The 15,947-nt window shown below is 44.2% G+C and overlaps 1 protein-coding gene and 1 long non-coding RNA gene across 6 annotated transcripts in view; one reads left to right on the top strand and one right to left on the bottom strand.

The window, feature by feature from the left end:
• Nucleotides 1-15,947, bottom strand: part of KCNIP1 (potassium voltage-gated channel interacting protein 1) — a 379,587-nt gene that overhangs the window by 32,041 nt on the left and 331,599 nt on the right. The window lies entirely within an intron of this gene.
• The window catches only part of LOC110740383, a 90,311-nt gene that overhangs the window by 42,598 nt on the left and 31,766 nt on the right, over nt 1-15,947 (top strand). The window contains exon 3 of one of the 2 annotated variants that reach the window (XR_004183896.1): nt 9,950-10,063. The exons of the other annotated variant lie outside the window; for it this stretch is intronic. This is a non-coding gene — a long non-coding RNA (uncharacterized LOC110740383). Of the gene's footprint in view, nt 1-9,949; nt 10,064-15,947 lie in introns of those variants that run through there. 2 annotated transcript variants of the gene reach the window in all.

Genomic DNA, 15,947 nt, shown 5'->3' with positions numbered 1-15,947 from the left:
TCAGTAACCGACTCGATCAACTGGAAGAAAGAGTATCAGCGATTGAAGATCAAATGAATGAAATGAAGCAAGAAGAGAAGTGTACAGAAAAAAGAGTAAAAAGAAATGAACAAAGCCTCCAAGAATTATGGGATTATGTGAAAAGACCAAATCTACGTCTGACTGGTGTGCCTGAAAGTGACGGGGAAAATGGTACTAAGTTGGAAAACACTGCAGGATATCATCCAGGAGAACTTCCCCAACCTAGTAAGGCAGGCCAACATTCAAATTCAGGAAATACAGAGAACACCACAAAGATACTCCTTGAGAAGAGCAACTGCAAGACACATAATTGTCAGATTCACCAAAGTTGAAATGAAGGAAAAAATGTTAAAGGCAGCCAGAGAGAAAGTTTGGGTTACCCACAAAGGGAAGCCCATCAGACTAACAGCAGATCAGCAGATCTCTCGGCAGAAACTCTCCAAGCCAGAAGAGAGTGGGGGCCAATATTCAACATTCTTAAAGAATTTTCAACCCAGAATTTCATATCCAGCCAAACTAAGTTTCATAAGTGAAGGAGAAATAAAATCCTTTACAGACAAGCAAATGCTTAGAGATTTTGTCACGACCAGGCCTGCCCTAAAAGAGATCCTGAAGGAAGCACTAAACATGGAAAGGAACAACAGGTACCAGCCATTGCAAAAACATGCCAAAATGTGAAGTCCATCAATGCTAGGAAGAAACTGCATCAACTAACGAGCAAAATAACCAGCTAATATCATAATGACGGGATCAAGTTCACACATAACAATATTAACCTTAAATGTAAATACACTAAATGGTCCAATTAAAAGACACAGACTGGCAAATTGAATACAGAGTCAAGACCCATCAGTTTGCTGTATTCAGGAGACCCATTTCACATGCAGAGACACACATAGGTTCAAAATAAAGGGATGGAGGAAGATCTACCAAGCAAATAGAAAAAAAAAAAAAAAAAAAGCAGGGGTTGCAATCCTAGTCTCTGACAAAACAGACTTTAAACCATCAAAGACCAAAAGAGACAAGGCCATTACATAATGGTAAAGGGATCAATTCATCAGGAAGAGCTAACTATCCTAAACATATATGCACCCAATACAGGAGCACCCAGATTCATAAAGCATGTCCTTAGAGACTTAAAAAGAGGAGTTAGACTCCTATACAATAATAATGGGAGACTTTAACACCCCACTGTCAATATTAGACAGATCAACAAGACAGAAAGTTAACAAGGATATCCAGGAATTGAACTCAACTCTGCACCAAGCGGACCTAATAGACATCTACAGAACTCTCCACCCCAGTGCAACAGAATATATATTCTTCTCAGCACCACATCACACTTATTCCAAAATTGACCACATCCTTGGAAATAAAGCACTCCTCGGCAAATGTACAAGAACAGAAATTATAACAAACTGTCTCTCAGACCACAGTGCAATCAAACTAGAACTCAGGACTAAGAAACTCAATCAAAACTGCTCAACTACATGGAAAGTGAACAACCTGCTCCTGAATAACTGCTGGGTACATAACGAAATGATGGCAGAAATACAGATGTTCTTTGAAACCAGTGAGAACAAAGATACAAACATACCAGAATCTCTGGGACACATTTAAAGCAATGTGTAGAGGGAAATTTATAGCACTAAATGCCCACAAGAGAAAGCTGGAAAGATCTAAAATTGACACCCTAACATCACAATTAAAAGAACTAGAGAAGCAAGAGCAAACACATTCAAAAGCTAGCAGAAGGCAAGAAATAACTAAGATCAGAGCAGAACTGAAGGAGATAGAGACACAAAAAACCCTCCAAAAAATCAATGAATCCCAGAGCTGGTTTTTTGAAAAGATCAACAAAATTGATATACTGCTAGCAGGACTAATAAAGAAGAAAAGAGAGAAGAATCAAATAAACGCAATAAAAAACGATAAAAGGGATATCACCACTGACCCCACAGAAATACAAACTACCATCAGAGAATACTATAAACACCTCTATGCAAATAAACTAGAAAACCTAGAAGAAATGGATAATTTCCTGGACACTTACACTCTGCCAAGACTAAACCAGGAAGAAGTTGAATCCCTGAATAGACCAATAGCAGGCTCTGAAATTGAGGCTATAATTAATAGCCTACCAACCAAAAAAAGTCCAGGACCAGATGGATTCACAGCCGAATTCTACCGGAGGTACAAAGAGGAGTTGGTACCATTCCTTCTGAAACTATTCCAATCAATAGAAAAAGAAGGAATCCTCCCTAACTCATTTTACGAGGCCAACATTATCCTGATACCAAAGCCTGACAGAGATACAGCAAAAACAGAGAGTTTTAGACCAACATCCCTGATGAACATCAATGCAAAAATCCTCAATAAAATACTGGGAAACCGAATCCAGCAGCACACCAAAAAGCTTATCCACCATGATCAAGTGGGCTTCATCCCTGGGATGCAAGGCTGGTTCAACATACGCAAATCAATAAACGTAATCCAGCATACAAACAGAACCAAAGACAAAAACCACATGATTATCTCAATAGATGCAGAAAAGACCTTTGACAAAATTCAACAGCCCTTCATGCTAAAAACTCTCAATAAATTTGGTATTGATGGAACGTATCTCAAATTAATAAGAGCTATTTATGACAAACCCACAGTCAATATCATACTGAATGGGCAAAAACTGGAAGCATTCCCTTTGAAACTGGCACAAGTCAGGGATGCCCTCTCTCACCGCTCCTATTCAACATAGTGTTGGAAGTTCTGGCTAAGGCAATCAGGCAAGAGAAAGAAAGAAAAGATATTCAGTTAGGAAAAGAAGAAGTCAAATTGTCCCTGTTTGCAGATGACATGATTGTATATTTAGAAAACCCCATTGTCTCAGCCCAAAATCTCCTTAAGCTGATAAGCAACTTCAGCAAAGTCTCAGGATACAAAATCAATATGCAAAAATCACAAGCATTCTTATACACAGTAACAAACAGAGAGCCAAATCATGAATGAACTCCCATTCACAATTGCTTCAAAGAGAATAAAATACCTAGGAATCCAACTTACAAGGGATGTAAGGGACCTCTTCAAGGAGAACTACAAACCACTGCTCAGTGAAATAAAAGAGGACACAAACAAATGGAAGAACATACCATGCTCATGGATAGGAAGAATCAATATCGTGCCACCATGCCCAGCTAATTTTTATTTTGTAGAGATGAGTTTATCACTGTTTCCCAGGCTGGAATTATTTTTAAAAAAATAATGTTTGTTTACAGTTGAGCAAAGTAACAATGGAGGAAAGGAATGGGTTACCATGCAAACTTAGACAAGAAGAACTAAACATAACCACAAGGCTTCTCTGTGGTGGCCTTGACACTGAGCCTGGAAGGAAGAGAAGGGGACCGACAGGTGAGGAGTGAGGGAGAGCATTCTGGGCAGAGGGAGCCTCCTCTACAAGGAGCCCTTGGAGAAAGAAGATATCTCATCTAGAGATGAGAGGAGGCAGGTGTGTCTGGAGGTTGGGATGAAGGGAACAAGGCCCAGAGGAGTGGGAGGCAGGCATGGACTACATTGTGCCAGATTGGGAACCCATGTTAACAGTTTTAGGGACCACCAACGGCAAAGAAAATGCAGTTTTGTTGTTATTTTAGGAAAACTGAAACAAACTTGGTCCCTCCCATTTACTGGGGCTTCACGGAGGATGGCTCTGCGGGGTCAGCTCTCAGCTGGCTGGCTTCGCGTCCTTCCTCTCCTTGCTGGCTTATGGCAATCGAGGGCCTGTGACATAGGCCTGAGACCCTAGACTTCCCTACAAGTGATGGGAAGGGGAAGGAAGTCTGTTTCTCCTATCAGTTAATAAAGCCTACAATTTGGGATGTTTGAGGTTTCAGCTGGCATACCAGGGAACCTGGCAATTCCCCTTTAGAATGCCAAGGGCTGAGTTGGGTTCAGCTGCAGAACTGACTCTGTGATATCAAGAATATGATAAGGCTGGAGAAAATCTCCTGGGACTGTAAGATTTTTTTTTTTTTTTCTTGAGACAGAGTCTAGCTCTGTCACCTAGGCTGGAGCGCAGTGGCATGATCTCGGCTCACTGCAACCTCCGCCTCCTGGGTTCAAGCAATTCTTCTGCCTCAGCCTCCCAAGCAGCTGGGACTCCAGGCCTGTGCCACCATGCCTGGCTAATTTTTGTGTTTTTAGTAGAGATAGGGTTTCACCATATTGGCCAGGCTTGTCTTGAAGTCCTGACCTCATGATCCGCCCATGTTGGCCTCCCAAAATGCTGGGATTACAGGTGTGAGCCATTGCGCCCGGCCAAGACTTTTTTTCTAGCTGATCAGTAACTTTCTCCTTTATTCTTATTTTAGTTACCTCATGACCCTGCACCAGGAAACAGGTCTTGGTAGTTGTCATTAAAAGGGGGAAGATTAAACATGCAAAGGAGATGTGATCATTATTGAAGCAAAGTTCAAGAAGGTGGGAAGAAATGGGATGAGGATCAGAGATGTGGGGACCCTGTACAGATTTCAGATTAGTTCTCAGAAAAATTCCTAGAAGTGCAAGAAAAAGCAAGGGTTATAAAATAGAAAATATCTATCATGTACCCATCTTCTCTGTGTCAATCTGTCTCATCTCTGTCTATATCATCTCTCTCTTAGAAAATAAACATTTTAATAGTGGTGGTGTCTGAGAGTTAGGGTTATGGATGGCTGCTACATTCTTTTTTGCTTACATGCATTTTCTAAATTTTCTGCAGAGAGGTCTGGGAAGCTAGGCAGGTAAGGGTGGAAATCCTCCGGCTTGGAGATCAGATCCTCCGGCTTGGAGATCTTCATGTAGCCATGGCAACATGTCGTGTTTATCAATTTCAGTTTCAACATCTGGGAAATGGTGGGAATAATCCCTACTTTACAAGGCTCTTGTCAGATTTAAATGAGGTAATGAATGGCAGTGCAATTGGTGTGGCGGTATAGACTCAATAAATATTAAACAATGACTAACAATCCTTTTCTGCCTTGTGAAGAAAGACAGCTTGGCTAGAAGCAGTGGGTTAGACAGGATGCCTTCCTTCTGGAGGAGGCATTTCTGAGACAGTGGTGAGTAGGGTGGGGTGGTGCAATTGGGAATGTTGGGGGTAGGGATCTTGTGGTGATCAGAATGGCAGCTGACATTTTAGAAGCATTTCCCAGTGCCTAGGGCTTCATGTGCACTATCTCATGTGACTTTCCTAAAAGCGGTGAGGTACATTCTGCCCCCCTTTTAAAGACAAAGAACTGGAGACTTAAGGATGTAAGGTCATCTGCCCAGGGCCACAGTTAATAAACAGCAGAGGTGGGGCTCAAAGACAGGTCTGCTTGATGCCAAAGCCCATGTTCTTAACTACGGCATTACAGTCCATGAACTTTATAGCCACATAGAACTAGGTTAAGATCCCAACTTTGCCACTTGATACCTGGTGGCCTTGGGTAAGTCACTGTCCCTCTCTGAGCCTCAGTTGGCTCGTTTAGACAGTGGCTGTGATCTAACTCCTGTCTCATTGTCCCCATGAGGATTGAATGTGGCAAGGGTTGTGATACCCGGGTACCCAGCAGTGCTTATCACGTGGCGGTTTTCTGGCCCCTCTTCTAGGTTCTGGAGAGGACATTCCCGTAGCACTTGGGTCTTCTGAGGCAGCATCTCAAAGCTGCGCTGCTGAAAATGCAATTTTTCGCTCTAGCTTGTATGGATAGATTTTTAATATTTAATTAGGAAGACCTTCCGCTTGGAGAAAGGGCAGGACTTGTTATTAAATCCCTGCTGCTCGGTCTCCCTCACTTGCCCATGGGATTATTCATTCATTTCCAGTCACACAATTTAATATTGCAACAGCTAATGGGTAGATGTTGGTAATTTGTAAAAACTGGTTGGTGCCAAGGCCGTTGGGGAAGGTCCACACCCAGACCTGCTGTGGGGGCCAAAGCAGATTCTCAGGAGATGAGGGTTCCTGAGAGCTTTATGTTCATTATCTGCAAACATTCATCTTGCACCTTCTGAGTGCTGCATGCCATGCTGGGAGCCATGAGGATCAGAAAGAAGTTCATGGCACAGTGGCATCCTCAAGGAGCTAGGACCCCTGAATGCATTAGAGGGCTGGGCTCTGCAGCCAGACAGATGGGGTTCAAAATGCCTCCTCGGACATTTCCTAGCTGGGGCACTGGGCATTAACCTCTTGGGGACTCAATTTCATGTACTCACCATTTCTTCCTGAGACTACTGCAAAGTATCAGCCTGCAGGCTCAACCTTACCAATGAGTTCTCTATAAGAACAGCTAGAAGAACCTCTCTTAAAGAGTCGTTCATGGAACACATAACTACTAAGTATCTAATACGTGCAAGGCACTTTGGCAGGCACTGTGATGATTACAGTGGTGAGCAGGACAGGCTTGGTCCTTGTTCCCAGATCTTATGATTTGGTGCATGAGGGACTTAACCTAAGAGTCACAGACACAAACATAAAATGACAGCTGTGAGAAGTGCTGCAAGGGAGAGCTATTTGGTGTGCTGGGATGGGGGCTGGGGAAGGGGGCCCTGGTGTAGTGCAGGCATTCAAGGTGAGGCTTCCCTGAGAAGTGACGGTGGGCCTGAAATCCCAAGGAGTGGAAGGTGACTAGATAGGAAGGAAGGGATGTGTGTGTATGTGTGTGTGAGACAGCGAGAGAGAGGGAGAGGAGGAGGAGGAGGAGGAGGAGGAGGAGGAGGAGGAGGAGAAAGACAGAGAGAGAGAGGCAGATTCTATGTGTACAGAGGGGATGGGGAGAGCTTTTAGGAGCCTCCTGTGCAGAAGTTCTGGAGCAGAAGGAAATGTGCATTCTAGGGAAGTACATCTGACTGTCCTTACGCCAAAGCCTTCAATGGCTTCTTACTGCTTGCAGGAAAAAGGCCATGCTCTTTACCAAGGTCTTTTATGATCTTCTCCTTGATTAGCTCACAGGTTTTATCTCTCCTACACAAAGTCACTGTGCTACACAGACACACACAGTCACTTTCTGTAAATACTTGCTGTTCCCACAACAGGATTTCCTGGTTGATGCTTCCACATCTTTGTATGTCAGGTGTCTGAAGGGGTTATTTCCTGGGTTTTTCTAAGTCTATCCCATGCCTTGCATACCTCCAGGGGCTCTATTTATCTAGGCTACAATGTGCATGGTGCCCATGGAGTTGTGCAATGTGCAGCTCTCTCTCAAATCTCATTTCAAGGGCTACTTCCTCTGAAACTGAAGTTTTTCTGTCTTCCCCAGACGGTATCAATGTGACAAGACCCCTCTCCTGCAGCATCCATCCCACTGCAAGACAAAAAGACAAAGATTCTTCTGTCTTTCCTACACTGTGGGTCCTTTGAGAGTATGGCCATTCAGCCACTCATTTAACAAATATTTATTGAGCTCCTACTCTGTGCCAGGCTTGGGTCCAGGCACCAGCAATATGGCCCCAAATAAGTCAGGCCCATCCTCTGTTCAGCAGGAATGACATGTTAAAATACTGACATCAATGACTACGCAATTAGAAATCATCTTTAGTGCAGTGAAGGAAAAGAGTGAGGGAAGTGTGTGAAGGAAAAACCAGAAGGAGCCTCTTTTGAGTTAAGAAGGAAGGAGAGTCTATGAACATTACGAGGTGAATCATAAAGGTGAGAAGTGGTAGGAAAACAGTTTCAGGAAGAGAGAACAGCATGTGCAAGGATTATGAGATGAGAAAAAGCCTGGCCTTTTTTTTTTTTTTTTTTTAGACAGAGTCTTGCTCTGTCACCAGGCTGGAGTGCAGTGGTGCAATCTTGGTTCACTCTCACCTTCTACTCCCTGGTCCAGGCGATTCTCCTGCCTCAGCCTTCCAAGTAGCTGGGATTACAGGCGCATGACACCATGCTTGGCTAATTTTTGAATTTTTAGTAGAGATGGGTTTTCACCATGTTGGCCAGAATGGTCTCAATCTCCTGACCTTGTGATCCTCCCGCCTCGGCCTCCCAAAGTGCTGGGATTACGGGCGTGAGCCACTGTGCCTGGCCTCGGATGCTAACTGGGTGGACCATTCGCCTGTCTGACAAGGACTTGGGCTCTTATCTTGAAAGCAATGGGAAGCAGAAATATTGAGTGTGTAATTGCCTCAAACCAGAAGTTTACCCAAGTGTTCAACAGTAAAATGAATGTTAAAATATTCACACAATGAAATGTTACACAGCAACATGAATGAATCAACGATGACAGTGTCCGACATCTGGATGAATATACAGTGTAAAATCAAGGGAAATTAACCAGTGTGGCTAGAAGTCAGGATAGCAGTTACCTTTGGGGAGTAACGAATCAAATGGGGCAAATAGGGGGCTTCTGGGATGCCTTGCTCTTCCTTCCCCCTTCTTTTTCTTTTTAATCTGGGTTCTGCTGCAGATTATATTTGGAGGAATATTTTTATTTTTTAAAATTTAATTTAAAAATAAATGCAGAAGGGCCGGGTGCGGTGGCTCAAGCCTGTAATCCCAGCACTTTGGGAGGCCGAGACGGGCGGATCACGAGGTCAGGAGATCGAGACCATTCTGGCTAACACGGTGAAACCCCATCTCTACTAAAAAATACAAAAAGGAAAAAAAACACTAGCCAGGCGAGGTGACGGGCGCCTGTAGTCCCAGCTACTCAGGAGGCTGAGGCAGGAGAATGGCGTGAACCCGGGAGGCGGAGCTTGCAGTTAGCTGAGATCCGGCCACTGCACTCCAGCCTGGGTGACAGAGCAAGAGTCCGTCTCAAAAATAAATAAATAAATAAATGCAGAAGGACCTGCTTGGAGAGTGTTGCAACCGTCTGGATGAGAGATGATGTTAACTTTGAAAGAGACAGATGAGGGGCAGATCTGGAATCTCTCTGACAGAGAAACCACCAGACTTTCTGATGTTGGGTGGCCAGCAGATGGGCATTAGAGAAAGGGCTTGGGAGGTGACAAGGAAGACTATCCAGGCTTTAGCAATTGGGTGGATGGTGGAACGGTGCTGTGAAGTGGGGAAGGCTGGAGAGAGCTGTGTCACACTTCCCTGCCCTGGCCCCAGTGATGATGAGGTTGTTCTAGAGAATGGGTTTGATTAATACTGACTTACCTTTGGCTATTGCAAGTCAATAACACTATGACCAGTCCTTGGAAAGCAGCTAATTTACTGCCTTTGAGTTCTAAAAATTTCATCTTCTTGAAGATTTTTCAGAATTATTTGTTCTTTAAACTCAACAGCTTTTTGCGGACAGGGCTCATGGACCTTTGTCACATGGGCAACATGTGTTTATTCCCTTTTTATGTACAGTGCCATGTTATGGGCACAGACATGTATGTGTGACCCTTTCAGGCATCCTTTGTGATTCTGGGTGTCGAGAGGAAAGAAAAGAGCAGTTAAAAAGAGCCTCTCTCTGGATGGTGCTGTGTTGAATGCATTTCATAACTAACCTCAGGAAGATTATTTTTTAAATTTCCATTTTCTTTATTATTAGGGCTTGGCTATTAGTCACTGAGTGGCAGAGTTGGAATCTGAACTGTAATCATGCCACACTGCTTCCATCTGACCAGGGATGAGGGTCTGGGGCTCACTGGTGTGTGAGGGGGTGACAGAGACCATTTCCTCATTTCAGTCTCTGTGATGACAGGAGGGAGTCCTGACACTTAGGAAGTGCTTAGAGATCTCCAAAAGAGAGCTGCCGTAAGGTTCTGTTTTACCATTTTAAAAAACATTTGCCCATAATGTCTCTTTATAGGATAATAAAAATGAACCATGTGTGGTTCATTGGAAAACATCTCTCAGGGTTATTAAAAATATATGAATATGAATTTTTACTTTAAGATGGGATGGCTATATTATTCAAAATTGTAAGCCAAAATGTATTATCTATTATTAATTTATTTTTAATGGTCATCTTTCTTATAGATTAGCATTCTAATTACTTCTGAAAAAGTGGGCAGCGGTGAGGCAAGGTTTCCAGTGAAAATTGTCCTGAAGATAAATTGAGGTCTTTGGCTGGAGCACTTCAGCCTTTTCCCCATTCTTGAGCAATGGCACCTGTCATCCCAGAGGGTCCAGGCCAAGATTCTCATCTAGGCTAGATCTGCCTGAAGAGTTTGAGGCTCTGCTCAGGAGTGAACGGAGGAGCTGCTCTCCACCACGTTCCTGCTAAGGTGCTGTCCAAAGGCCACACCGATGAAGGCCGGCAGCACAGAACTGCCTCCAGCCTGCTTCTCGCTGCTGTCCTCCTCCAGGCTGCCACTCCTTCCTCAGAACCCCTCCGCTTTCTTCTTGCTAATCCTTCCTCCAAGCCCAAGATAAAAAGTGTCTGCTGCAGTAAATGCAACTCACGTGATATGACAGGGGAATTTATAGGGTATTTCAAATACTTTCTATAATTGAAAAATCTCAGCATTTATAGTTTGATTGAAGCTTGTTCATGTCAATTCAAAGCAGTTCATGTTGATGGAGGGCCTTCTGTGCTCAGGTGAAGAGCTGGGTGCTAGACCTAGCGAGTTTGAATGGCTTGGCTCTCATACCTGTCACCCGTGCACTGTGCAGCTTCCGCACATTCTTCACCTGCCCGCTGGTGTTGCCTGGTCTGTGAAGGACACTTACTTCTCAGGGTCTTCACAAGGATTAGGTGGGTACCCAGAGCATGGCACACAGAGGATGTGCAGCAGATGGCAGCTTATTTCATTTCCCTCCCATCTATTCCTGTGTGACGAGGGAGGGCTGGTGGACTGAGTGGGGGCTTCCAGGTCACTCCACATGGTGTCAGCCTGACTCTGTCTTGAAGGGACAATGTGTGTGTGTGTCAGGGAGATGGGGCTGGCCCATCCCCAGGGATGCCAGCACAGGGCAAAGAACACTGACCAGGGGAGGGGATGAGAGGGCGAGGGAGTGGGATGGGAGACCTGGGTTCCCGGACCACATCCCCAATTCTGGGCTCGGCATTTCCATTCTCTGGGTGTCAATTCCCTCTGCAATAAAAAGGAGTGGGGAGACACCGAATTTCTACTCATGTAACCTTGGGCAGTTCTCTCTGTATTTTTAGTTTATTAACCAGTGATGGATCTATTCTCCAGAAACTTCTCTAAAGTCATCTCAAACTTATGCTATTTTAAATTTATATTAATTTCCTCTGGAGATAGCAAGTTTCATTAAGTTTATGAGTTTTGGGGAAGGCAAACTTCTTTTAATCAGTCCTAGTTTACTCCTTTTAGTCTTCTAATTTTAGTATTTTATGATTTGCTCAACATTCATGCATTTGTTTAACCAGCATATAAGCATATCCATGCTCCACATATTCAGAGTTTCAGAAAGGGAAGATGTGTAGAGTTTATTGAATACCTACTATGTAAAGACATACTAAGTGTGTTCACATTTGTCAATATCCATTTACCTTCCCAACAATCTTAGGAGGTGATATTAATATCCCCAGTCATTAGACAAGCTAAGTCTCAGACAGCTTAAGTGATTCCCAGGGTCACACAGGGAGTAAGTGCATGACCTGGCATCTGAAGCTAGATCTTGCCTTCTGTAATTCTGTAATGTAATGTTGCAGCGTATTGTTGCAATCTTGTAATATCGTGCCCCTTCTTTCTGCCTTCCTTATCCTCTTTATATATCAGAGAGATGGAAACCATTATTTCTGGAGCTGCTCAGCATTGATTCTTTGCTTCTCCAGGCCTGGGGGATTTATTTTCAAAACTCCCTGCTTTGCCTGAAAAGGCTTAGGAAAAGCTTGGAGTGGAAATTACAAAGGAGGGGATCTTCCAGGGGTCCCACCCAGCAGCCTGCTTCTTTCCTGTTGCATTTGGTCGTGGTGGTACCTTAGGATAAAGGGCCGTGCCTGCTGCTGCTTGATGACAACCTGGCTGTGGTAGCCTGTATATTTAACCCCACGCATGTTAAACTGCATCTGGCCAATGAGTGTGTTACATGTCTGGGGCTCTTTACTTAGGTGGTTCTTGGGGAAAATTGAGGGCATGTATATCAAGCAATTTTTGAATTATGTCTCTATTAGCATCTGTGAATGTCTCCCTGGGGAAGCCAGGAAAACTCTATTAGTTGAGCAGTTTAAAACAGGATTGGAGGAAGCAGTGGGGAATATCCCACAGGGAACAATAATTATAAACAGCAGTTCCATGTAAACAGGTCTTAATGTGTTTTCTATATTGAATTCCTGAGAGTGAGGATCTCGAGTGGTGTTTCGGCGCCCCCTCCAGGACCTTGCCCTGCATACTGGTGCCTGGAGGGAAGTGTTGGGAGCTGAGGAGGAACGCTCAGGGGACCCTGCTTCTTCCCTGGATACCAGAAGCCTCCTGGACCATGGCAATGCTGAGCCAGTCTGGTTATGCCCACCAGCTGTCTGTGGGCCACATGATACTAATGGCATCATTGTGTGATTTCCAGGAGGAGATCTTAGGCAAGTCATTCCCTCTCTGTGCCCTTGTGGAGTATTTATATAGGCTTAACACTGAGCCAAATGTTTTCCTACAATTTATTTCAGTGAATCCTACCAGTGTCCTGCAAGATGGGTTATATTACCCCACTTTATAGATGAGGAAACTAACTCTCAGGAAAGTTAAGTATTTTGCCCAAAGTCATTCGTGAGCAAATGGCAGAACTGGGGTCTAAATTCTGGTCTTTGACTGCAGTTGCAGGGCTATTACCATGATACCAGATCATTTCCATGCTCTTCAAGCTCTTGTCCAACTAAACATTCTATGAAATACACCTTTTTGATACCAGAGGCTCAGTGATCTCATCTTGGGTTTTGCAATGCCCCCTCAACTTATTTAGCCTGTGCCAGCTATGGGAACAGAGATCTCACTCATTATTAGTTCAGTGTTTTGTGGTTGCTGCTGGCTCTAGAGTCCTAGGGGTTATGGCTTGAGGCCAGTGCGTAACCCATAGGATGTACTCATAAGGCATTCAGACTGATGGTTGTCATGGCAGTGGTGCCATAGAGAAATGCTGTGGCCTTGGCTAGGTCACATCCCTTCTGTCCACCTTGAAAGTAAGTCTATCATGTGTCTTCCTACATCAATAAAGTGGAATTATGGAAGCATAAAGGCTTTAAGTTTGGAAAAACCTTAGCTATCATCCAGTATTTTACATCATCCTTAGATATCATCCACAACTATAAAGGCAAGGAATTCTTTAATCAAAGGAAGTTGTGCACAGAAGCTAAGTATGTAAAATAGATGAGGAAACTAACTCTCAGGAAAGTTAAGTATTTTGCCCAAAGTCGTTAGTGAGCAAATGGCTGGTGCATCGTAGAGTGTACAACATAGCAACGCCTCCCCTAAAGCAAACTTCCTCAGGAGGCACGGCTCAGAGTGACTCCTGAAGGAGGCAAGATCACCTCAATCATCTTCTCTCTAGCTTTTAAAATAAGCAAACTTAAAAGCAACCAACAGTCTAAAGCCTGTATGCTATGTTAGTAGTATAATTTTAAAACATTTACTTAGGTTTGGCCAGGCACGGTGGCTCACTTCTGTAATCCCAGCACTTTGGGAGGCCGAAATGGGCGGATCACAAGGTCAGGAGTTTGAGACCAGCCTGGCCAGTATGGTGAAACCCCGTGTCTACTAAAAATACAAAAATTAGCTGGGCATGGTGGTGGGCACCTGTCGTCCCAGCTACTTGGGAGGCTGAGGCAGGAGAATCGCTTGAACCGGGGAAGCGGAGGTTGCAGTGAACAGAAATCAAGCCACCGCACTCTAGCCTGGGCAACAGAGCAACACTCCATCTAAAAAAAAAAAAAAAAAAAAAAATTTACTCAGGTTTTTTTACACATAAAATCACAACAAAATGATTGTCTAAGGAGAAACCTGATATTTAAGAGTGATTCAAGAGCAGGCAGAGTCCAGAGGGCATGGGACATAGGCTAGGTTAATTTTGCTAGAGACAGATTAACAGCAGGGAACTCGGGGAGAATGCAGAGGAGCAGCCCCAGTGGGCATCCCAGGAGGAGGTCTTCGGATCAGGAGAGACGTTTGGGGCTGGAGAGGGGGAAGAGGAAGGGCACAAAGAGGGCAGGGGAAGGTAGAGAGGAAGAATCTGTAGATGGCTCTGGCTTTTTAATCCTTGGATATCGTCTTGAGGGAAATAAAGGAAGATGGCTGCAGTGCTTCCTCATTTCAAGGGCACTGGATCAGTGGAGTGCTGCACTGAATATTCTAAGCACATGGCTGTGTGAGACACTGAACACTTCATTTCAGAAAACCTCCAATGCCCAGCCCCAGAGGTTACTGAGGAAGTAACCAGATAGAATGTTCTTTACAGCCAGTTTGCAGACACTCACAGGCCGGGGTCAGCTGTGGGGCTGGCTTTGTCTGGTGGGGATGGTGCTTTGGCCACAACTCAAGTGCAAGGCGGGCTGCTGTGGTCTGACTTTGCGGTGTAAAGTCTCTGGAGGATGCAGGACAAAAAACAATTGGCAAACTGTTAATTAGCTAAGCAGACTCCTAAAGGCCAATGATTATAGGAAATAACTTACTTGGATACCCAAGTGAACCACAGAGAATCAAGTGCTTGCCTCAGAACTGATTGACTCTCCTTGTTAGTGCCTTCCTCTGTTCCTCCCTCCCCCTCTCTCTCACTCCCACCTCTTTCCCTCTTTCTGCCCTGCCATTTCTGACAGTTTCTCTGTTCTCTCATTTATTGTAGCTCTCATCTTCCTATCTCTGCTCTCCTCCTTTCTCTCTGGAAAGAGAAATATTATGTACCTATAAAGTAGGTTCATTTCATTCCTCTAATGGACTTTGTGTTCATTTTTAAAAATTTTAAAATTAGATGATGGTCCTCCTTATGTCAGTACCAGGAATCTGCTCACTCTGAACACTAGTATCCTGGTAGTACTTTGTCCTGGGGACAAAAGTGGGGATGGGAAGTACAGGCCAGCAACAAGTACTTTCACTTGATCTGTAGAATAAGGGATGGTTTAAAAAAGGGAGAATCCATTCATGTGTTACTTGTGTAATTGAATGTAAATAAAAAGGAAATGTCATTTAAAAAAATCAGGTGAGTTGAATATTTTATGTTGTTCTTTCTCTGAAGAAGTTCAAGCCAGCTAAGTGCAGTTGCTTTTACTCAAATTGGGCCTTGTTTCCCCCCAGAATCTATGATATGGAATAGAAAAAGTAATTTTAAAAAGTTTATCAGCTGGGTGCAGTGGCTCACACCTGTAATCCCAGCACTTTGGGAGGCCGAGGTGGGTGGATCACCTGAGGTCAGGAGTTGGAGACCAGCCTGGTCAACGTGGGGAAACCCCATCTCAACTAAAAATACAAAAATTAGCTGGGCGTGGTGGCATGCACCTTTAATCCCAGCTACTCAGGAGGCTGAGGCAGTAGAATCACTTAAACCTGGGAGGCAGAGGTTGCAGTGAGCTGAGATCGTGCCACTGTACTCCAGCCTGGGCGACAGAGTGAGACTCTGTCTCAAACAAACAAACAAACAAAAAGTTCATTATGCTGGCTATAATAGACTGCAAAATACAAGCTATTCTGATCCTCAAATCTAGTGTGCCTTTTGGGCTGGATTTTAGAAGAGACTCTCTCAGCTACAAGAGTCTGGGTATTAGGTAGGCAGTTAGCAGAGTGGGATCTGGAGTCAGTCTTATTTTGTTGATCACAGTGTGGGTCTTCAGGCTGTGGCTAAATGGGAGGGTTGTTGGCCTGGGTTTGGGCAACTCTGGATGTCTCTTTGAGATTGGAAGTAATGAGAAGGCTTCTGACCACAGAATGTGTTCCACTCATTGGAGGATGGAAAGTATTTGACATCCTCTTGCTGGTCACACAAATAGAGAAGTCTTAGGGCCAAATTGGAAACCCATGCAGAGCAGGAGACAGGGTTGTTATCATGGGCAAGGAGAGGCCAGAGGATACCCTTCTCATTTACCTTGAAGGAG

Source organism: Papio anubis, chromosome 5, assembly GCF_008728515.1.
Source record: "Papio anubis isolate 15944 chromosome 5, Panubis1.0, whole genome shotgun sequence".
Classification (NCBI taxonomy): Eukaryota; Metazoa; Chordata; class Mammalia; order Primates; family Cercopithecidae; genus Papio; species Papio anubis.
The sequence above is the reverse complement of the archived record's forward strand: the minus strand, read 5'-3'. Positions and strand labels throughout refer to the sequence as shown.